Genomic DNA, 23939 nt, shown 5'->3' on the forward strand with positions numbered 1-23939 from the left:
GAAGTACTGTCTATCGGTCTGCTCAGCACTTGGCTTATGTTCTTTCCATGGTGACACAATTGTCTGAAGACTCCTTTAATGTGCTTATTTACTAAAAAGGGGTCCGCCCCTTGGAAGACCAGAAGTAATGACTTGGAACCCACACAGGGGCTCTGACCTGAAGCTGCTCCTTATAGACCCTATTCCCACCCGTGCTATCACACCCTCCCTGGGCTCTCTTTACTGAAGGATGTGAAAAGGGCCAAGCTCCTATAGCTTCTTAAAAAGACTTGATTTGGAAATACAAATAATGTTAAAAACCCAATTCCAAAAGACCTTTTCCATCTCATCCAGGGGAAAGAGATGGGGCAAGTTTGGCCCTCAGGAGAACCACTGGAGCGTATTTTTCTCAGGTAGGGAAAGCAGCTTGGAAAGAACACACTTTCAAAGCCTTTCTCGTGAGATTGCTCCCAACTTTACAGTCCTTCCCCATAGCAGTTCTTCAGCTGATGAGAGGACATACCCATGTGCCCTCTGCTGCCTGCCCATTGCAAGCAGGGTTGGGGTCCCAGCCAACACTTACAGAAGAACAGGTGTGTGGATGGCAGATGGGCCAACAAGAATACACTGCACTTGGAAGCGCAGAAACCACACATTCATTCCTCATCATTCTGCTTCTGGGTCAGAGCTGTGTATTTGGGTGACTAGAGATTTACAATGAACTGACAGCGGGAGAATCACAATTACCCTAGCCAATAACAACTCAAGTAAGGAACCTGAGCAACAGATCATGTTGTGCAGGCACCCCAATTGATATGTGGAAACTTGAAAGTAGTTCTCCAAGATCTCAGCAAACTCAGAAGTCAGAATTTCTACTCATCTCATTGCTTTTCCTTATTTTTTTAATGCCAGTCATGTTAAGAGAGGGTAAATGTTTTCGAGTTACCAAAGATTCTTTCTGGAACAACATGTTCTTCATTTCTTCTTGCTTCAGGGTTCTCCTAATTCCCCTACAAGAGGACACCAGGGCTTTGCCCCATGCCAGGCAGTGGGAAGGCCCTGGGCCTCGGAGCTCTGCCCTCCAGCCTGGCTCCCTGGGAGTGGGCCACCTTGTTTTGTTTTTTAACACACTCAGGATAAGCAGGCAGATGCTAAGCCACAAGAGGACAAGGGGAAAAAGGAAAGAGAGCTGGCAAAATCAGTCGCCAAGAGTCATGTTAAGAGGCTGAATCTAGCAGGTAGGGAGCACCTGGGATTCTGGCTGGTGTCCTCACGTCCCCAGCCAGTGACCATAATTAGGAGAGAGAATACAAGACTTGAAATACTTGACGAAAGGGTTATTTACTGTGAAGGCTGGCCCCTGAGCCTCTGTCACACTCAACACAGGAACAAGAAAAACAAACATTCTGAGCGGGAAGAATTACAACCAACAGGAGGAGGGTAATGGGTGAAGAAATTCATTATTATCTTCAATGCCACTTTGTAAACTTGAAAATTAACATGCCAAAACTCTGAGGGATGGCTATGGAAGAGCTACATACTAATCAGCAGGGCACAGGCGCCATGAGCCCAGGGAAAAGGGCGTCTCTCAGGAAACCTGGAGAAATGACTCAAATGCCACTTTTATCAGTAACAAATTTGAATGTAGAATACTGAAAGGAATGGCTGGCAGGATCAGCTCTTCATCCTGTTTGTTGTTGGACAGAGTATATGAACTTGCACATGTCAAGGTTCCCAGAGAATTCCCGTCACAGCCACGTGCTCAGGCTGAGGGCCTGGCTGCATCACCCACGTTAGGGACAATCACCTCCATCCACTCACATACCCAGCACCATTCCTCCCCCAAGCCCCAAGCACTTAGAATCTCTTCCAGTAAGTCACCAGGCAGCCAGCCTAGACAGCCCAGTGCCTTAACTCTGTCCACATTCCTTCCCTTTAGCTGCCACACAGGGGCTGCAGTGTGCCTCAGACACCCTTAGGTCCCACTTCTCTCCGGAGGTCCAACATTGCTTATGGCCTAGAGCCAGGCCCTGCCTCCCTGTGGGGAGCACAACAGTTTCCCCTCCACCCCAGGAAGTTCTGTGTCACACTCCCTCAGGAAGTCCCAAACAAGGTCATTTAAAAAAATCAAACTTCTCTCCAGGAGTTTTGAACTCACCCATTTTGCACTTCTTCCTAAATCCCTGAAGAAATATCCAATAGGAAAAAAAAAAAAAAATAGAGAAATATCTGTATTCACACTAAAAATCAGGATCCCTGCAACCCACAGGGAACAGCCAACACAGCCTGGATAGGTCTTGTTCAAGGATAAGGTTTATGGTCAGAAATTCTCCTCCTGCCAAAGGAAAACTCACCTGGAGCGTGGGTCAAAGGACCAGACTCTGCAAATACCAGAGCTCTGGCAGAAGAAGTAGGGGTGGTCTGTGGGGCTGCCTGGTAGGTGGGGGAGTCTGCAGACACCTATGAAGATGGACTTATCCTTGGCCTCAACTTGCCATGGACAGAAGTCATGTCATGAGTGCATGAGCAGATCCCAGACTTCGAAGGGCATGTAAGTCACCAGAGAGTTTGTGAGGACACAGGGTTTTGTGCCCTTTCTCCCCCAGTTTCTGATCCAGTGTGTCAACACTGGGTTCTAAGAGTATGCGTTTCTAACAGGCTCTCCGGGGATGCTAAGGCTACTTTGAGGACTTCCCAAGCACAGTAAGTGCTAGTGAAAGAAGAGCAGAGCCCCAGCAATTCCTGGATTATTAAAACAAAAATGGAAAGAATTCCTTTATCGCTGTAATAAAACTCCCTTTACCAGGCCACACTGAACTGCAGTCACCTCCCCACAGCCTACACATTCATTATCATGCCAACATAAAAGTGCAATAGCCCTGATAATAAACTCCAGAATGAAACAGTCTGCAAGATAGGGATCGAGTCAAAGAACATGAAGAAATAACCCTTTAGAACACTTTAGGACATTTCTGAATCAAATTGATTCACATGAATTAGAAAATCTGAATCGAATCAAACACTAGAAAGGAGGAATGACATGTGTAAAAGGGAAAATGGAACAACCTGAGATCAGGACACACTGTTTTCGAGGACATGATTACCAAGATTAAAACTGCAACAGGAACCCTGAAGAACAGGCTGGATTGTCCATAAAATCAAACTGGTGGGTTTGGCTGGAAATTCATTTCAGAGTTTTTCTTTGAATTCAGAGAAAATAGATCAAGTGAGCTCTGATGAGGAAAAGATAAGACAAATGGAAAATGGATCAAAGAGACCCAACAGAAGGCAACAGGAATTCCAGAAGGTGAACGCAGACTCAAGTTAATGAAATTAACCATGTAGAAACCCCTCTCTGACTTCAAAAAGGGAAACCTGTGTTTTCAAATACAAAAGGGCTCACTGAGTATCAAGACAGAAGGAGCCATAGTAGTCCTATCTCAGCAAAATATTTGAGCTTCGTGGACAAGTAATAAAAGTTACAAGGGTCCAGAGAGATAAAACAAGGAGTCAACTCAAAGAAAACAAAAATGAAAACAGAAAAACTCTAGTTTTCTTCCCTGCAACATTAAATGCTGGAACAGAATGAAAGAACATCTACAGAATCCTAATGGAATCAAACTGTTGCAAAGACTCTAAATGTGTGGGTCACTGGCCATACTCCCTTCTTAAGGAGTCTAATGTGCTGCTCCATGGGACACCAGTGGCATTCCAATAAGTACTTACCAACGGCCCTGACTCACAGCACCTGCTGATTTCCCTCAATGGCAGATGTCAAATCCAGCTCGCCCTCACTGGCTGGTGTGAGCAGACTCCAGCACATCACTGGCTGAAAGCCACTCTCAGCCCCCAGATGCATAGCTGCCCAAGGTCAGCAGCTCAGCACTCAGGCCTGGCAGGAAGCTGCCGGTCAGACTCACCTCAAGAGTTTCAACTGAAAGGTAGACTACCTTCAGTGCCTGAGCTGGGTGGTCATGATAAAAAATTGATGGCAAGAGAAGTGAGCACAACAGATTGGTGACGGAGAGCGGGGAACAGAGACACAGAGAGCAAAGGTAAGCCACAGGAAAAGATGCTTTGGCTTCAGGGAGCTGTTTAGATTCCTCATTTCCTTTTGTTTATATTAATCTCCTTCCCACCATTTTTATAATGAACTATCAAGGCTGTAGGGGTGTCTATTTCTTGCAACTACAAGGTTCAAGTCAAACACCTTTTAACATAATAGTTTTACTTCTAGAACTGTTGAAATTGGAAGGAAAAGTTTTGATGTTCACATAGACGTAGCTATGAGGATATTTGTCATCCTACCTATAATGGTGAAAATTAGGGAAAAAATCTGAATAATTAAGGATTAAGAACTATGTTAATAAATTATCATACATTCACTTTAAAAAAGGAACTAGGAAGCTACTTTAAGTGACACTGCACTTATCTGGATATGGTATAATCCCCAAAAGTTCATGTGTTGGGAGTTTGGTCCTCAGTGTGGTGATATTCGAAGGTGCAGGGACCTTGAAGAGGGGGGATCTAGTGGAAGGTCATTATTGGCCTCTCCCCCCTTGCTCCAACTTCTTCTAGTCTGGCCATCTGATCTCTCCCTCTCATACACACTCCTGCCATGATGCCATCCGCCATCAGGTGACATAACCAGGGGTCCCTCACCAGAACACTTTTGGGCCTCCAGTTTCTAAAACTCTGGGCTAAATAAACCTCATTTCTTTATATGAACCCAGCCTCAGCATTTAATTACTTAACAGAAAATAGAGATTTCAAGGTAGTTATTATATAAATAATAAGTGGAAAAGTTTACAAAATAGTGATGTGCAGTATGACCTCATGTTGCTGAAAACAGTTATTTTTATTTGCATGAACATATATGAAAATCTTAACAGTCATGGATCTGGGTGGTAGAATTATGAATTATGTATACCTTCTTTCTGTTTTTCTAAATTTTCTAATTTTTTTTACAATTAACATTTATTACATTTTTCAGTTGTAGATGGACACAATAACTTTGTTTTTTTAAAATCTATTTTTATTTGGTGCTGAGGATTGAACTCAGTACCTCACACCTGCTAGGCAAGTGCTCTACCACTGAGCCACAACCCCAGCTCAACATTTACTATTCAAGAAAGAAAATGACCACTATGTTCCCAGAGTGCTTTGTGTATATCTCAACTACAGAAAGTAGGAAGTGCATCTATAATGATCTGTTTAACTGGTGATCTTCATTGAGGGCAAAGATGATATTTATTTACCTTTGTGCCTACAGTGGCTTGGACCAGCATGGAGAAGTCCTCAAGTTACTCATTATGGAAAGCCTTTTAGAACAACTGGAATTCAAGGTCTCTGACTTTCCACAGAGTGACTTCAGAGTGTTGATTTAAGCCCTTGGTATGTCCTATTTGGATCTGTTGTTTGCTGCTTCATCTTATATTTATCCCCCTCCTTCACTCCTGATGGTGGCCTGTCCTTCACACACGGTCCCCCTCTGCCCTCCTCTTGAGCGAGCCGATCTGAGGTTACTGGGAGCTACTCTAAGTGCTGAATCCCAGTCTCCATTTCCAGCCTCAGTATGCAGTTAACTGTCTGTTTGCCTTCTGGACACTTCTGTCTAGGCACAAGAATTCACTGATTTGTCTTTTTCCTTCCTGTCCACCTGCTCCTTGGATAATCCTGACCCTGAAAACATTGCCTTACCCATGCAGACACCAGCTAGAAACCAGTCATAGAAGTTATTGCCCACTCTTCAGCCCCATATATGATAGATCCCGCTGAGCCTACAAACTCACAGGCTTTTCTCTTCCCCTTCTTCCCTCTCTTGGTTCAAGCCCTTATTACATCTCACCTGCCTTATTGCAGAAGCTTGCCTTCAAATTGGCTTATACGCTGCAGCCTACCGACCTTCTACAAAGGGCTCAAAATCCAGAAAGAGATCTGAAAGTCTTAGTATGCACAGCATGATTGGCCCTGTTGGTTCCCTGACCCACATTCTTCCCATCACTACACCATACGCAAACATTCACCATCCAGGATGAACACACTATCATTCCTGAGAGGGTCTTCATGCTTTGATCTGGCTCCCTCTGCCTGCCCTGCCCCTGGCCCAGGCGTCCTAACTACATCCTTCCATCCTGAGGGTTCCAGTAATTGTCATCTCCTCTGTGAAGCCTTCCGAGAACTAGAGCCTCCCTCGGGCTAATTAGGCTCCCCTCCACTGTGACCCCAGAACCTCTGTGCTGACTCTAGTGGTCAGTGACACTGGTCACTCCTCTGTTGTTTTGTTGGCCTCTTCCTGGGAGGACTGTGACCTCCCTGAGGTCCATGTCTGTGACTGACATAGGGCATATGTAAGCAGCCCAGGATTTAGCACAGCCTCTGACCTGGAGCAAGTCCTTATGAATTAACTTGACCTTACAGTCTCTAAAAAGATGGTGTTTTCCTTCAAGGGAGAGGTCGTTAACCACCTATGGGCTGCACAACTATGTTGTGTCAAAGAATAAATCAGAATATTCCAGGGTACTAGCAACTGGTGGTCTATCTGAAACGGAATCTAAGGAGCATAAAATATAGGTGCTATTCTGGTCAACACCTTGATATTGTCAATATTTTCTACTAGCTCCTTCAATTTGCCAGGAAGAGCAGGGGAGCACCTCTAAGTCCTTTGCTCCCACCCCCCTTTTTCTCTCCTCTATCCTCTGTTATCATTCCACGGGCAGAAGGAAGGGCACAAGACTTGTGTCCAATACTTGACCTGCAACATTAGGCAGGTCCCATGGCATCAGAGAAGGCAAAATCTGATTTAAAGAGCAAGAGCTATATTGGTACAGTCACCTGGGCCACAAAACCAGCCATTCACCCCAGGCCTCACCCTGATGGAGGAACTAATTGTTCATTGATCACTGGCACACATTCATTATAGCCCAGGGAGAGAAGCCTCACCTACTCAGTCTGCAAGGAACTCCACATCATTGAGTTGGTGACATACGGCAGGGAGAAGGTGAAAGGAAGCAGAGGGAGATGAAGCAGCAAAGATAGATTATATGAGATGGAATATAGTTAATAATAGTAATTATATTAGTGATAGCATGAATTATTCATATTTAGTTAATAGTCATTATATTAGCAATGATAGTAATAGTTATGAGTTAATGGGCTAATGATGATTGCATTGAATGTTGTAATAATAATAGAGAGAAGAATAATTCTGTGCTAACAGATCAATCTGAAAGGAAGTGAAACAGAGCTCGAGTGGATGGATGTGTTCAGTGGGAAAGGGAGTGTGAGAGGCGACACGTGGGGATTACTACAGGACAAGCTTTCAGAAGAGCTGCCTACCCAGTGTCATCTCCTGTGGAGGCCTGAGTGGCACACAGAACTCCCAGAAGGCTCCAAGACATCACAGAGCTCAGATGGGTCCTGGGTCCTGGATCTTCTGCTGAGTTGGAGGGAGGAGGTCAGCACCTGGAGATCTGACTGAAGCCCAGTCAAAAGGACAGCTGCTGCGTCCTCTGTGCTGAGAAGGGACACCTACTAACTGAATTTAATAAGGTGCAAGAGATTCACTTTCTTGGGTCCTGAAACAGAAAACTGGAATTATAAGAGCCTTACCAGGAGTTTGAGCAGAACCTGTGAGTCCTAAGTCTTCTCATCTTCCTATGGTGACCATGAACCTGAGTGCAGGAGGAGTGTATGCATAACCAGGACCAGTGCTGCTTCCTACACACATGTGCATGTGTCTGAGCAGGAATGCATCTTTGAGATAAGTCTGTTAGAAATTAAAGTTTTAGTGTAGGATGTTCTAGTTTCTTCTTGAGAGTTCTGGAAATAAAAGGCATGACTTAAACATTTTTAATTTGACAGCTGGACATCTAAAAGTTCCTCTAAGCCTGATTAAGGAGTTTGGCTCATCTGGCTTTACTCAAACGTGACACATGATTTCCTGATCCCTCCTCTCCCATACACATACTTCCTTATTACCATCTCCACCTCCTCCCTGGGTCCATTTCAATTGTTAAGTCACCTACAAGGCCTTCCCTGTGTCCCTGGGCAGGCGGCTGCTCTCCTCTGAGCTCACAAAGTGCTTGCAGCCCTTGGGAATTCTCCTGTTCTGGTCACAAGGCTACCTGGAGAAAGAAGCCCTCCCAGCTGGATGTCTGACTTACTCTTGTGCCACACATAACTCCAAACAGAAAACAAGTTTGATAAACACTAGCTGCATGCACAGTGAGTGCTGACTTGGAAAAGACACTTGGCCACAGACAACAGATAGAAATTGGAGACTTAATGCTATTCAGTGATTGATTTTCATTTATTGCCAAGTCTGATCCAAAATGATAAGCCCGAAAAGAATTTTAAAAATGTGTGGTCCAGAAACATAATCTTTGTATTTTTATACTACTTCAGGATTCATCTGATAGAAAACCATTACATTATAGTCAGTGTGCTAAACTGTGGTGGTAGAGTTCTTTTTTGTGGTATGAGGGATTAAACACAGGGGCCACATCCCCAGCCCTTTTTTGTACTTTATTTAGAGACAGGGTCTCCTGAGTTGCTTAGGGCCTCACTGAGTTGCTGAGGCTGGGTTTGAACTCACAAATCCTCCTGCCTTGGCCTCCCGAGTTGCTGGGATTACAGGCGTGTCACCTCCCCTGGCAATGGTGGTAGAGTTCTTGATGGAGATCTGTCTTGGGTTATAAACCTCTGGGACAGTCATCAAAATGGTGAGATGCTGTCAGGAACTCAGGCATGAGAAGTGTGTCTGAGTCTGTGCCTAACTCAGGAATTGTTGTAGGCACTAAAATCAACTACCTACCTACCAACATACCTACCTCTATCCACCTATTACCTATAACTTTTCCCATCCATCAGATGGAAGGTGATAACAGGGGCAGTATGATGTATACAGAATGTAAAAGGTATATTGCTAAATTTCTCTAATTATGATTATTTAGAAAAGAAACGGCTATTCAATATTTTCCTTAGAAATACACTGCTCATACACACAAAGGAAGAGCATATAATTCAGCCAAACGTTTCTAACTAGTCACTAAATAACCATCTGAGGCCATGATAAACTTCACCTGGGCATGGCTCACAATGACTGGTTTGCTGCCACATGCATGAGCTGCCAATTTTCCATGGTCTATTAGGACAAGGGCAGCAAGAGGACAACTAATCCCTTTTCCTACAGATCACTAAGAAGCAAGAGGATGGGTTTCCCAGAGCTTGGTCTTGCTTCTCACTGAATAGGTTGCAAAATGAAGGAGAAAAAAGTAAAATATCTACAAAATCAGTGGTTCTCCACAAGGTGATCTGGTCAGCCAGGAGTTTGAAAGCATGCTAGCATACTCTGGACAGAAGGTATACAGTGTGAGAACCAATGAGCCTGAGTTTGACCAGTACAGCTCTTGAGAGAATTGTGTGGATGTCCTTATTAATAATTTGAAGTTGGCTGCAGAGGGTGCTGGTCAGAATGCCTGCTCTCTAGAGCATGCTGATCAAAGACTCCCCAGCTCCATGTGGGTCCTCTTCCCATGGCATGTCATCTGGCTGTGCTAAAGGGCCAGAGAGAATGGGGAGAGGTTGGGCATTACCTCCTCTGGCTCATCCTACCCTTGCCACTGCCTGATCAATCATTCATAGACTGTTATTTAGAACATACCATTGACTGCTCATGCTGCTGGGGGCAGATTCAAAGCTCCCAGGCACAGGATCCATAAAGGTCCATAATCAGCAATTGTAAGACTTCTAGGAGAAATATGCCTTACGCGCTTTACTGAAGGATGGCATATGATGTGAGTTTGACAGCTGCATCCATATTATCAACACCCACATAAAGTGAGTTCAATCTTACCAGTCACTCAGCCACATAAAACACTCACTTTCAGAAACTTTTGAAAAGATTTCTTTTTAAAAGTTCAAATGATTGCAAAGGTCTCATTTAAATTCTCAAAAAAGCAAGTAAATTAACCAATCAAATTGTATGGACGTTTCTCAACATTCCATTTGGCTTTTAATTACCCAACGGGCTGGGATGGCTCCTCTGGAGCAATTCACAGCTCCCTGTCACCGCTGCTGTCACAGATATCCGATGCTCTGTCCTCAAGCAAAAAATCATTTTGAAATAAGAGTTGGGAAAGATTACTGTGAATGTGCAAGAGCGAGCCTTTGAACTTCCCTGCCTTAGTCATCTAAATGTTCTTTTTAAAAATAGCTGCAGCTATTAGACCATGTTTGTGCAGCAACTGCAAACAGACCATTTCAGGGCTGCAGAGCATGCAGCCCCTCTAAGCTGATAATTGTGTCTCCTCATTTCTGCCACAACCTCCCTGGGATTCCAAGGCAGTTATTCTCTATGTAGACACATGTGTATGCATTTTTTCATTTCCCCTGAATTTTTGACAATCTTGGCTTCCTTCCTCAATCTCGGAAAGCAGAATATTATAAACATTTAAAAGACATGACATGAAGCCAATAAGACAAAATAATGTAAGATGAGCAGGAATGAAAAAAAATGCAAGCACAATAATAACAGACACATATTGCAGTAGCAACTCGCACCTAATTACGATAAAGGCACAAACGAACTGTATAATGCAAATGCTTTAAACCAGACATGAGGGAAATGGGTTTTCACTAGATGCAAATGCTAAGCCATCCCCAGCACTGGGCCTTTATAATTGCTCTCTACCTTGTTTCAACATCTATAATAGACTCTTTTATCTTTATAATAAGAATAAGAATCTTCTAGAAAAGCAGGCATGGTCAAGGAAGGGAGTGTGGTCTAGTGGAAAGTAATACCAGGCTCTGGTCCCTGGTTTAAAGATGCTGGGGATGGGGGAAATGACAAGGAGAAATGTGGAGGAAAAATCATAGAAAAGTGGTTAGAGGTTGGCACCTGTCTTTCCCAAATAAGGTTTCTTTCTTTTGCTGTACAGGAGACAAGAACAGATGAATGTTAATAAACCACTGGTGACTTTCCCCATGGAGACTGAGGGGAGTTGGGGGTTGAAGAGGCAAAAGGTCATCACACAGCAGAGAGAGGTAGAAGAGAAAGGTCAGCGAGGGAGAGAAGAGACCCAGGAACCGGAGGAGACTCAGTGGTGGATGTCCCTGGAACCAGGAGCTCTATGCCCTGAAGGCTTCGTGTGCAGCCCGGAGAACCCGGCTCCATGCACATCTGCAAATGCTTCCTTCAGGCAGTGCTTTCTCAGTTTTACTGTTTTCCTGGACATGAAATCCCCCTTATTCACAGATTCTCCTTTTTAAAGGAGAGGGGAAAGAGAGGAAAACAGAAACCCCAATTCCATTTCTTACTCGCCTTCTACCCGCCGTGGTTTCTTGGAGCCTTACATGAAAATCCTCCCTTGCATCCAATGAGAGCAGATGGTTAGTGGAAAGGTCACCCTGCTTTTGGGTTAAAGACTGTGGACATTTTTCAAACAAGTTCAATGTATGAATAAAGAGGTCAGGTCTTCTCTTTCACCCAGCTGCCAAGTCCCTTAGTTTTCTTCCACTTCCTTCCAGAAAATGTCTCTCGTCCCTGTACTAGGTCCCATTGCTAGAGGGAATTGATAAGTAGACTCGTGAGAATGGGTCTGCAGGATGGGAAAGGACAGGGGAACAAGAGATAGGAACCTCCCTATTATGGTTGGGATATGAGGTATCCCCCAAAAGCTCCTCTTTAATGCAGAAATATTCAGAGGTAAAACAATTAGATTGTGAGAACTGTGACCCAATCAGCCCATTCTAGTTTATGGACTAGATGGTGACACCTGTGGACAAGGCGGGCATGGCTGGAGGAGGTGGGTCACTGAGGCGTGACTTGGAAGGGTTCACCATCCCTTCCTTATTCCCTCTCTCTGATTCCTGGCTGCCAGGAATGGAGCGGTGCTCCTCTACCACATTCTTCTGCCACCATGTTCTGCCTCACTTTGGGCCCAGGGAACTGGACTCAGCCAATTATGGACTAAACCTCTGGGACTAAAATAAACTTTTCCTCCTCTAAGTAGCTCTTGTTGGGTATTTTGGTCATAGTGAAACAAAGCTGACTAACCCCCCAAACCAGCAGGTGATGGAAGTGCTGGGGTGTCAATGGGTGGCTTCCTACCTTCAGGCCAGTGAAGCTTCAGCAATCATTACATCGTCCCTCTATAATCACCAAGCCTCTCCCTGGCCTCTCATCTTGATTCAGCCCCTTTTAGAGCAGTGTCTCATGAACCTCACCCTGTGGAATACGGGTATTGTACTTGCTTATTTGTTCATGTAAAAACACTGAAGGCCTCCAGTGCCTCAGTTATTGTTAAAAGAGGTTTTGTGGTTAAATACATTAAATCTCCCTCCTTTTCTCAGGATTCACAACATAAGCATTACAAAGGAAAATAAATTCTGGAAGAAATAAAGCCAATCTCTTGCCTAGGGGCTCAGAAACACAACTGAGAAACTGGTCCTGCCGTCCATCCTCCACAGGACTGGATTGGTCTTGCTGCAGCACAGCTGCCATTATGAGGCTCCATGGCTTTGAACCTTCAATGAGGTCACAAAGTAACACTCAACCCTCCCCAAGCTCCCATGATCTGGCTGGGTTTCTAGACTACTATGAGGGCCCTGAGTTTCTGGTGGATTGCTCTACCGCTTCCACCTACAAGGCCAGGTTCATCTCCCTCCCCATGCCTGGGATGCCCATGCCCACCTCCAAATCCCTGCCTTCACCCATCCAGGCAAACCTCAAATGTCAGCACACAAGATAAGCTCTTTACCAACCTCCTCCGGCCAGATGCCTGTGCCCTGAGCTAGATTACTGGCATCATCTACCACCGAGGGAAATTCATTAAATTCACTATTTCCCCTTAGGCTTCTCTGCAGCAGGACCTGGTCCATTTTCACCTCTTGCATGACCTCCTACCCCAACATCCGATACAGCACTAGAGACAAAACAAGCATCCCATAAAGGTCTGGGTACCTCGGTTACTTTCCAGACATAAGGCCTGAGTGGCTGGTGTGGTCTGAATGCTTGTGCACCCCCAATATTCATATGTGGAGACTTAATCCCCGATGTGACAGTATTAGGAGGTAAGGACTTCAGGAGGGCCTATCCTCACAAATGAACTTGGTATCTTATAAAGAGGCAGGGGTAAGCTTGTTTGCCTTTCCCACCATTCAAGGACACAACAAGGCATCCTCTGTGAACCAGGAAAGGAACCCTCACCAGACATGGAGTCTGCAGGTACCCTGATCTTGGATTTCCAGCCTCCAAAACTGGGAGAAATCATTTCTGATGGTTATGAGTCACCCAGTCTGTGGGCATTTGGTTAAAGCATCTGAATATACTAAAACAGCAGATCATTAATTTTCCTTGAATAAGAATATAGGTTTGGAGTCCAAATACACAGGGGTTTTAAATCCTGCTGGACCATGGGCAAGGAGATGGCTTCAGCCATCACAGTCCAGGAGTCTATTGACATTCAAGTTGATCCAGGTTTTCTTCATGTATCTTAGCAACTCTGTGTCAGTTATAAAAGAGAAAACCCATGGAAATCCCCCGAGTGGGTCACTCTAGTACCCACAAAATTTAGAGTTGGCATGGAGTCAAGGCCATACCTTGGAAACCTGATGTGTGAGGAGAGGGGGAAAGCCAAAAACAGCAGGTAGTGTGGGAGTGGGAGGCATGTGAACCCGTGCAGATGGGAGCCACCGGCAGCAGGAGCCCACCCCACTCCACAGTGTGTCGTGTTTATGGGGTACAATAGGATGCCGATTATCCACACTAATTGGGGATTTAACGATCCGAATAATCAATTTTTCTGGATAATTGATTGTGATGGATGCAAAAAGAGGACTCACCAGCTATTCAGGCAGAAGGGCCAAACAATTGGTCTTTTAGGTGACTCACATCCTGGAAATTAACAATGAAGACTCCCTATAGGGCAACCAGGAACTGAAGATCCCAATTCTACACCATGGGTTAGGTGTTGATGCAAGGGACACAATCGAGGACCTCGAAGGCTTAAGACTGATGGTGGCACTTAAACCTAACAGGATGGCATCTCCAATTATTCAGTACTTTTCAGTGAACTCAGAAAGGTCAGGTGCTTCCCAAAATGCTATGGAAACAGATTCTTTGGACACGAAATTGTGGCCGCTTCAGGAAATATTCTACAATATGCAGCGATTTCCCTACACATGCAAATTCTCTAACAGAGGAGAGCCTTTAGAGACATAACACTGTTTGAAAAAATGTGCCTGACAAGAGACAATTTTGAACAGAGCTTTGTGCTGCGGTGATGCAGCAGCACAGCAGAATAATCTGTTTTTGTTTTGTCTCTCTTTGAATGTTCAGATTCCCTTTCTGCTGTGACTCTGAGTGCTGGAGAGAGTACAGAGGCACAGAGCACTGCACATTCCACAGAAAAATAATGCGACTGTCTGCTGACGCAGCGTTGCAGGAAGCCATTCGTATGCTGTGTCATTTTTTTTCCCTGCAAAGAAACACAATGATTCTGCATCAGCATCGCCACAAAGTTAACAGTCCTTCAGGTGGACTTTTGGTCCGTGAGCACTTCCATTATTTCTGGACATTTTAAATGAATCTTCCCCTTGGCCCCTACTTTTTCTCATATAAATATTCACTTCCCCGGGGGTACACAGGAATGATAATCCCCACCGCTCATTTTGTGTTTTCAAGGCTGCATTTTGATCCTGTCATATTTAACTTTTATTCAAAAGGGACTGATTTATGTATGAAGAGACACCCCACTAAAGCAAGCAAGGTGCACAAAAACATAAAGTCATCGATCACAAGAGTTAAGAGGTGGTTCTTTATCACTGAGCTTATTCACAGTAAATTTTAAAATATTCATACCAAGAGGATGTGTCTTTGTTTATCCTTAGAAATAATACAAACTCACTGGATAGCGTACGCGGGCCAACTCCGTCCACACAGACTTAATCTGTAAGACCACAAACATGGCTCCTGTCCTCTGGATGTTTTCTGAGCTTAATATCCATGGAAGGGCTAAGGATGTAAAAAGTACGAAAGGTCAGTTAATGCTGCTAGGTGGCCACCTTGGCTTGAGTGGAGGCCGAGACCTGAAGAGGGCAGCTCCTGGATGGGCACAGGCTCCACCCAGCCTCTCCACACACAGCATCATCTGCAGAGTACATGGGCATCCATTCTGAGACTGGGGCAGAGGTAGCTACTGCAGGCCATCTAGCTACCACCCAAGGGCCAGCTTGGGTTGTGGCTGTAGCAACACAGTCTGTCCCGGGGATTCTCCTGTTACTTGTGCCAAGAAATTTTTTATTTCTTTTTAAAGTCAATTTCAAGAATAAATAAACTTTAGGGCAACCAAGAGGAAGATAGGCCAAAAGACACAGCCAAACTGGCTGCCTTTCTAATCTCCCCAACACCTGCTGTCTACTTGAGTAGTGACCTTCCAGATGTGGCCTCCCTACGTCACCCAATGACCTGTTCTGGACTCCAACATGACCTGCACTGGCAGAAACACAGAAAGGGGGAGCACAACCCATGTTTTCAAATGTGGCCCACTGTCTGTATTCCAAGGCATCCCCCAAATGAGTTCTTCCCTTCCTGGATCCCCCAAAGCATGTCCTTCTCCTTGTTCCTGCTCCAGCACCTGGGAGACACAGGTAAAATAAATTGATCATGTATGAGTATGATTTTTCCCACAGACATAAAAATAAGACAGCTTTCAAGCTCAGGTTTGGTAAGAGTTTGAGAATAGTTGTTAGAGTAAAGGAAGGAAGAGATTAATGGTGTCGCACCAGCTAGGCCAAGCATCTGAATGGCCCCCTTTAAAGAGGCCCTTCCCCATGAACTGCTGAGCTGACTGCATCATGGATCGGCACTAGCCAACTGTCAATGAAGGGAACTGCCAGCATGGTCTCAACACAGGCCCGGCATGGAAAACTGGACCAAGCAGATTCTCTCCTGGATCTGGCAATGCTCTCTGAAATCCTGCTTTCCTTATTGCCATGTGTACCTGTGCAATGAATTTTCCATCGCTTGCTGGAACCTAAATGAGTGTTTATTTTTTACAGCCCAATGTGCAAAGCATATTAGGTGCACAGCAGGCATGAGTCAGGCTGTGAATATAGTTCCATGAACATTCTGCATATTCCTCTATTATAGCACTCGCCATAATGCTCTACAATATTTTTCTGTGTGTACCTGTTTCACTGAGTAGGACTCGCATCTTACTGTGCTGCTATCACAGAATCTAGTAGATTATGGGCACTCAAGTGTCTGTTAAACAAAGGAAAACTAAGCAGCAGTCATTTGAGGGATGAGAAAGGCCGGAGATGATGTATTGATGCAGGAGGGTGCACAGCACTGAGTCAGCACCCTCAAGCTTAGCCAAACAAAACAGCCTCTCCTAAAACAATAGTGAAATAAGCATACACACACAAGCACTTGTTCAAATTATTTTAGTCCTATTTAAAATCACATTGGATGGATATGGTGTACACTGCTGAGCAATAAGTAATAGGAAACGGGCAATTCTAGGGCTAAAAGGTATTGTTACCTTAGAATATCACGAAAGTTAACAAACTATTTTGAAAATTTATACTCCAATAAAATAGAAAACCTTGAAGACATCGACAAATTTCTAGAGACATATGACCTACCCTAAATGAATATATGATTTAAACAGATTAATTACAAGTAATAAATATAAAATGTCATCAGAAGCCAAGAAAAGTCCGGTACCAGATGGATTCTCAGCTGAGTTCTACAAGACTTTCAAAGAAGAATTAACACCAATACTCCTCAAAGTATTCCATGAAATAGAAAAGGAGGGAACCCTTCCAAACTCATTCTATGAGGCTAAAAGCACCTTGATACCAAAAACAGATAAAGACACATCAAAGAAAAAAAAATTCAGACCAATATCCCTGATGAACATAGACACAAAAATTCTCAATAAAATTCTGGCAAATTACAAACAAAAACATATTAAAAAGTGTACCATTATCAAGTGGGGTTCATCCCAGGGATGCAAGGCTGGTTCAATATACGAAAATCAATAAACGTAATTCATCACATCAATAGGCTTAAAAATAAGAATCATATGATCATCTCAACAGATGCAGAAAAACATTTTGACAATACACAGCACCCCTTCATGTTGAAAACACTAGAAAAACTAGGGATAGTAGGAACATAATTCAACACCGTAAAAACTACATATACTAAACCCAAGGCCAACATCATTCTAAATGGAGAAAAACTGAAAACATTCCCTCTAACAACTGGAACAAGACAAGGATGTCCTCTTTCACCACTTCTATTCAACACTGTCCTTGAAACTCTAGCCAGAGCAATTAGATAAGAGAAAAAAATTAAAGGGATACAAATAGAAAAGAAGAACTCAAACTATCACTATTTGCTGATGACATAATTCTACATTTAGAAGATCAAAAAAATTCCACCAGAAAACTTCTAAAATTCATAAATGAATTCAGTAATGTAGCAGATTATAAGATCAATACTCATAAATTAAACATGTTCCTATACATCAGTGACAAATCTACTAAAAGGGAAATTATGAAAACTACCCCATTTACAATAACTTAAAAAAAAAAAAAAAAAAAAAACACTTGGGAATCAATCTAACAAAAGAGGTAGAAGATCTCTACAATGAAAATTACAGAACACCGAAGAAAGAAATTGAAGACCGTAGAAGATGGAAAGACCTCCCATGTTCTTGGATAGGCCGACTTAATATTGTCAAAATAAATCAAAAGCTTTATACAGATTAAATGTAATTCCAATTAAAATCCCAAAGACATTCTTCATAGAACTAGAATAAGCAATCATGAAATTGATTCAGAAAAATAAGAGGCCCAGAATAACCAAAGCAATCCTTAACATGAAGAGTGAAGCAGGAGGCATCACAAATACCAGACCTCGAACTATACTACAGAGTCATAGTAACAAAAACGTGATAGTATTGGCACCAAAACAGACATGTAGACCAATGGTACAGAATAGAGGACACAAAGACAAACCTGCATAAATATAGTTATCTCATACTAGATAAAGGTGCCAAAAACATTCACTGGAGGAAAGACAACCTATTCAATAAATGGTGCTGGGAAAATTGGAAATCCACATGTAACAAAATGAATTTAAACCCCTATCTCTCATCCTGCACAAAGTGGATCAAAGACTTAGGCACTAGACCAGAGACCCTAATAGAAAAGAAAGTAGGCCCAAATCTTCACCATGTTGACTTAGGATCTAACTTCCTTAACAAGACTCCTAAAGTACAAGAAATAAAATCAAGACTCAATAAATGGCACAGATTCAAACAAAAAAGTTTCTTCTCAGCAAAGGAAACAATAATGTGAAGAGAGAGCCTACAGAATGGGAGAAAATCTTTACCACATGCACCTCAGATAGAGCATTAATCTCCAGGATATATAAAGAACTCAAAAAACTTAACACCCCCCCCCAAAAAAAAAGACCCAAATAACCCAATCAATAAATGGGCTAAGCTACTGAACAGACACTTCACAGAAGAAGAAATACAATCAATCAACAAATATATGAAAAAAAAAATGTTCAACATCTTTAGCAATTAGAGAAATGCAAATCAAAACTACTCTAAGATTTCATCTCACCCCAGTCAGAACAACAATTATCAAGAATACAAACAACAATAAACGTTGGTGAGGATGTTGGGGAAACGTACACTCATACCTTGCTGGTGGGACCAACGCAACCACTATGGAAAATGTTATGGAGATTCATCAGAAAATTTAGAATGAAATTACCACTTGACTCAGCTATCCCACTCCTTGGTTTAGACCCAAAGGATAATCAGCATACCTACAGTGACTCAGCCACATCAATGTTTATAGCAGCTCAACTCACAATAGCTAAAGGATAGCTAAACTATGGAGCCAACCCAGGTGTCCTCCAACAGATGAATGGATAAAAATGATGTGGTATATATATACAATGGAATATTACTCAGCCTTAAAGAAGAATAAAATGATGGTATTTGGTGGTAAATGAATGGAGCTGGAAAATATCATGGTAAGTGAAATAAGCCAATTCCCCCAAACCGAAGGCTGAATGTTTTCTCTGATATGTGGATGCTAATTCACAAAGGGAGGTGCTAGAGAAGAACAGAGTTACTTTGGATTAGGCAGAGGGGAGTGAAAGGAGGAGAAGGGATGCGGGGTTAGGAAAGATAGTTGAATAAATTCAACATTATTATATATATGACTGGTGTGATTCTACATCATGTACAATCAGAAGAATGAGAAGTTATACTCCATTTATATATGACATGTCAAAGTGCATTTTACTGTCATTTTTAACTAATTAGAACAAATTAAACAAAAAAAAGAGATGCAAACCAATACAAAAGCCTTGTCACCTCTGCTGTTTGAGGGCAGAGCAATCACCTTTGTGATTTACTTTGTTAAGAATCTATTACAAAAAAGCCCAAAATTACCAGATGATGCAGCAATTCCTCTCCTAGGTCTGTATCCAAAAGAACTGAGAACAGGGACCGGACAGATATTTACTTGCACGTGAATGATCATGGCAGCCTTATTCAAGTGACCAATGGCGGAGACAACCTACAGGCACACCAACAGGTAAGTGGATAAATAACCGTGGCATGTCCACACAAGGAAATGTTTTTCAGTCTTACAAAGGAAAGGAGCTCTGACACGGACACTATGGATGGATGTGGAGATGTGATACTGAGTAAAATAAACCTGACACAAAAACACAGATATTGGGTTTTTTTACCCCACTGATGTAAAATCTGTAAGATATGCACATTTCCAGGTAGACTGGAGGTTACCGGTGCTGGGGAGGGGTGGGAAAGCAGGAGGAGAGGGACGAGTGCTTAACGGGTACAGAGTTTGTTTGGGGTGGTGAAAACATTTTGGAAATAGGTCTTGGCAATGTTTGCATAGTAGCGTGCATGCACTTAATGGCCTGAATTGTGTAGCTGAAATGACAAATATTATGTCGTATATATTTTAGTATAGAAAAAATAAAGACAAAAATCTAAAGATTTCTGATTTTACCTACATGGCAGAATAAGCGATCACAAACCTCATTCATGTTACAGGCACATAAAATTGTAGGTGAAATATAAGAAAGAAATTTAGCTAAGCTTGGGAGAAACAAAGACAACAACTAGAATGTGCCAGAAAATAAGGTAAAAATGACAGAGAAATGCTACCTGTGTCTTGTAGGGCTCTGTAATGTGAAAAATCAATTTAAACCAGTTCCAGACCAATGAAACCAGTGGGACAATGGCACAAACAGATAGAAAACCATTACACAGTAACACCTGCACAATCCAGGGAGCGTGGGAGTCCTGTGAACATAACAACTAAATAATAAAGAGGAGTTCACAAGTTGCACACAGCCCCACAGGGAGATCTATGCATTCAGATGCAAGCATTTCACCCCTGAACTTGAGACAACGGAGTACTTCAAAAGAGACTATAAAGCAAGTAATTTAAAATGATTAAACATAAAAGAAGGAATACAATTCTAACAGATAACAGAACATCAGGAAAAAGAAGAAGAAAAGGAAGATTTAATAAGTAGCAAATAGATGTACCAATGAAAAATATAGTTACTGGAATTAAAAACTCGAAGGCGAAGACAGATATCAGATAAAATTAAACAAAATAATTGAATAGAAGATCAAGGAATTTCCCCACAAAGTGGGGAAAGTGAAGCAAAGAGACAGATGCTAAGAAGTGAGGCCAAGTGAAAATAAGGTACAAGAAGAAAGTCCCAAACATGTTTAAATAGGAGTTCTGGGTAGAGACTAAAACAAGTGAAAGAAAAGCAATATTCAGGAAAAAAAAAATAAGACTGGGAATTTTAAATTGATAAAAGACATGATTCTTCAGACATAAGAAACAATGGTTCCTAAGCAGGAGAAAATAAACTGCAGACAGCAGAGACAAGGGGGAATCTTAAACACAGCCCTAGAGAAAGATTACCTACAGAAGAGTAATTGAACTGACAGGAGCTTTCTTATCAGAAAAAATAAAGAGACTAGAAGAAAATAGAATAATAGTGCCAAATGGTGGAAAGAAAGTAAACTTTCAACCTAGTATTTCATATACATACAGACTATCATTCAAGAATGAGGGTAAAATCACCTCCAGTGACTCAGAAACATATGCACAGATATTCACTCTGGCATGACTTATAACAAAAAATACTGAAAATAGTTTAAATCATATCGAAATATGTTGACATGGAAAAAAGAAATGAATAGTGAACATCTCTATGTTCTGATGTGGACAAAGTTTTAAGATGTTCACTGGAACAAATAAGGTACTAATGAGAACATCTGAACAAAAATGGTATATGCATTTGTTGAGATATAATTATATGCCACTAAAGCCACCATTTTAAAGTATGTATCGAGTGTGTTTTACTGTGCATTCATATTGGAATATCAAGGTCATGGACCGCTACCTAACTCCAGAACATTTCTGCCACCCCACAAAGAAGCCCTTTGTCAGTCCCTTTCCATCTGTGCCTCTCCCCAGAGACCCTGGGGACACTACTTGCCTACTTTCTTTCTCTATAAATTTGCCTACTTTGCACACTTCATATAAATTGGATCACAAAACACATGGGCCTTCGTGCCTGGCTTCTTTCACTTAGCAAGAGGTGTTGGTGGTTCACTGGGTTCACCACACGATGGCATTTCACTGCTTTTTATGGCTGAAGATGATTCCACTGTATGGATGGGCCATACTTTGTCATCCGCTGATGGACACTTGGATTATTTTCACCTTTTCACATATCAGTAACACTCCTAAGAACATTCCTGCACTGGTTTTTATGTGAACATGTTTCTGGTTCTCTCCAACATGTTCCTGAGAGAATGGCTGGTCCCCTGGCAGCTCTCCCTTTCACTTTTCTCGGAACTGCCACACCGACTTCCGCAGGGCGGGCCCACCTCATGTTCCCACAGCAATGTCCGAGAGCTCCAATCTCCCGCTTCTCACCACCACTTCTTATTTTTAACCCTTAAAAAATCATCACGATCCTCCTGGTGAGTGTGAAGAAGCATCTCCTTGTGTTTTGGTTTGTTTTCCTCTGATGAAAGCACATGAAGCGACTCCTCATGTGTTTGTTGGCTACTTGTTGACCTTCTCTGGAGATCTGCGCATTAAAATTCTTTTGTCCATTTTTAAATCACACTGTCTTTTTATTACTGAGTTGTAAGCATTCTTTACATATTCTAGGTGACAGACCTTTACTGGATATATGATTTGCAAATGTTTTCTGTCATTCTGTGGAATATTTTTATTTTAGGGGAAAAAAGAAATGGAGGTTCTAGAAACTTATGACAATGGCAATTTATGGGGCATTGAGAATGGGACACAAAGTGCAGTCTAGGAAGGGGACTAGGCTTCTCTGAGCATAGCCTTTCATGTAGCTTTGACTTTTGTACTGTGCTAATGCTGCTCACATCCAAAACCGTATTACTAACTCAGTAGATAAGGGGAAACATTCTTACGCAAAAACAAATGAACCCAGTTGAACAGCAAATAGATAATATAATATATAGAAGAGAAAAAGAAAATCAATGTGAGAAAGTTTAGAACCCAATATCTGACTGTAACTTTAATGGATTATTTTCTAAGCACAAAAAGGAGTAGAAAGAAATCTTGAATTTTTCTTAATGAGGCTGTAGTGGGTAGTAGTGCAGGCAATTCTGCAAATTTAGGGTAAATAACAGGATTGAGCAAATGAGTAAACACATCGATGTTATTAGGAACCAGTATCCTTGTTTTGGGAGAAGAGAGACACTATGGAATAGGGATAGGAGAGGAAAACTGAGTTAGAATTAAAGGTGCCAGCATACACTCTTGATTTAAATCTCTCTCTCTCTCTCTCTCTCTCTCTCTCTCTCTCTCTCTCTCTCTCTCTCTCTCTCTCTCTCTCTCACACACACACACACACACACACACAAACACACATAGTATTTTTCTTCAAGGCTCTTTCAGAGGACAGAACCATACAGCCTTGGAAAGAACCTAGAAGCAATAATACCCACGTAGTGGTGAGCATGCCCACTTCACAGGTCTAGAACCAAATACCACACGCTACTCAAGGAACCAAGGGTCAGAAACAATGGCCAATTCTAGGACTGGAGTAGGGAAGAGGCAGGTGAGCCAAGACTACCTTGTGTGTCAGAAATGAGAAATACGCAGAACAGATGAGAACACATCAAAAAGATGTGGGAGACACTTTGAAGGAACTTCCAGCAGCCAAATGTGGAACAATTTGAATGTCAAAAGCAACAATTGAATGATTAAGTTACAACACAATGAATTAATAAAAAGAACATATGAGTCCCTTCCAAAAGATAAGAAAGGGTGGAGGTACAGAGGAGGAAAAGCAACTCTTTATAGAAGTATGCTAACTAAATAAACATGAATAGGATGGTAGAGTTTTAAAAACAACCCTAGGTGTGACCATCATGGTAATACTTGATTGAGGCAAGGGTCAGCAATGAGAGAGGTAAGAAATAGAGTAGTCACAGAGTTTCAAAATAGTATTACACAGATTATTAACAAATTACAAAGGAAAAAGCACCTTTGCATTTCAAATCTGTTGGACCTCATTTAGCAAAATAATCACACTTAACACCATCAATAATGGGGGAGACTGGGCTGGGCTGTGGCTCAGTGGTACAGCACTTGCCTAGCATGTGTGAGGCATTGGGTTCAATTCTCAGCACCACATATAAATAAATAAAATAAAGGCCCATTGATAACTAAAAATATATATATCTATTAAAAAATAATAATAATGGAGGAAACTGATGTCATGTTACCTTTACCTTAGTGTTCTTGAGAAGAGCACAGTATCACCAAAATGGTTTACCTGACTCTGATAAAGAGAAAACAATCAGGTACATTCA

At 42.2% G+C, this 23939-nt stretch overlaps 1 protein-coding gene and 1 long non-coding RNA gene across 4 annotated transcripts in view; one reads left to right on the forward strand and one right to left on the reverse strand.

Annotated features, from left to right (window-relative positions):
• The window catches only part of SDK1 (sidekick cell adhesion molecule 1), an 871941-nt gene that overhangs the window by 257808 nt on the left and 590194 nt on the right, over positions 1-23939 (reverse strand). The window lies entirely within an intron of this gene.
• LOC306649443 lies at positions 163-7389 on the forward strand. Its single transcript, XR_013760647.1, has 3 exons — positions 163-4034; positions 5252-5373; positions 7173-7389. It is a non-coding gene; the product is annotated as an uncharacterized lncRNA (long non-coding RNA).

Source organism: Sciurus vulgaris, assembly GCF_902686455.1.
Source record: "Sciurus vulgaris genome assembly, chromosome: 18".
NCBI lineage: Eukaryota > Metazoa > Chordata > Mammalia > Rodentia > Sciuridae > Sciurus > Sciurus vulgaris.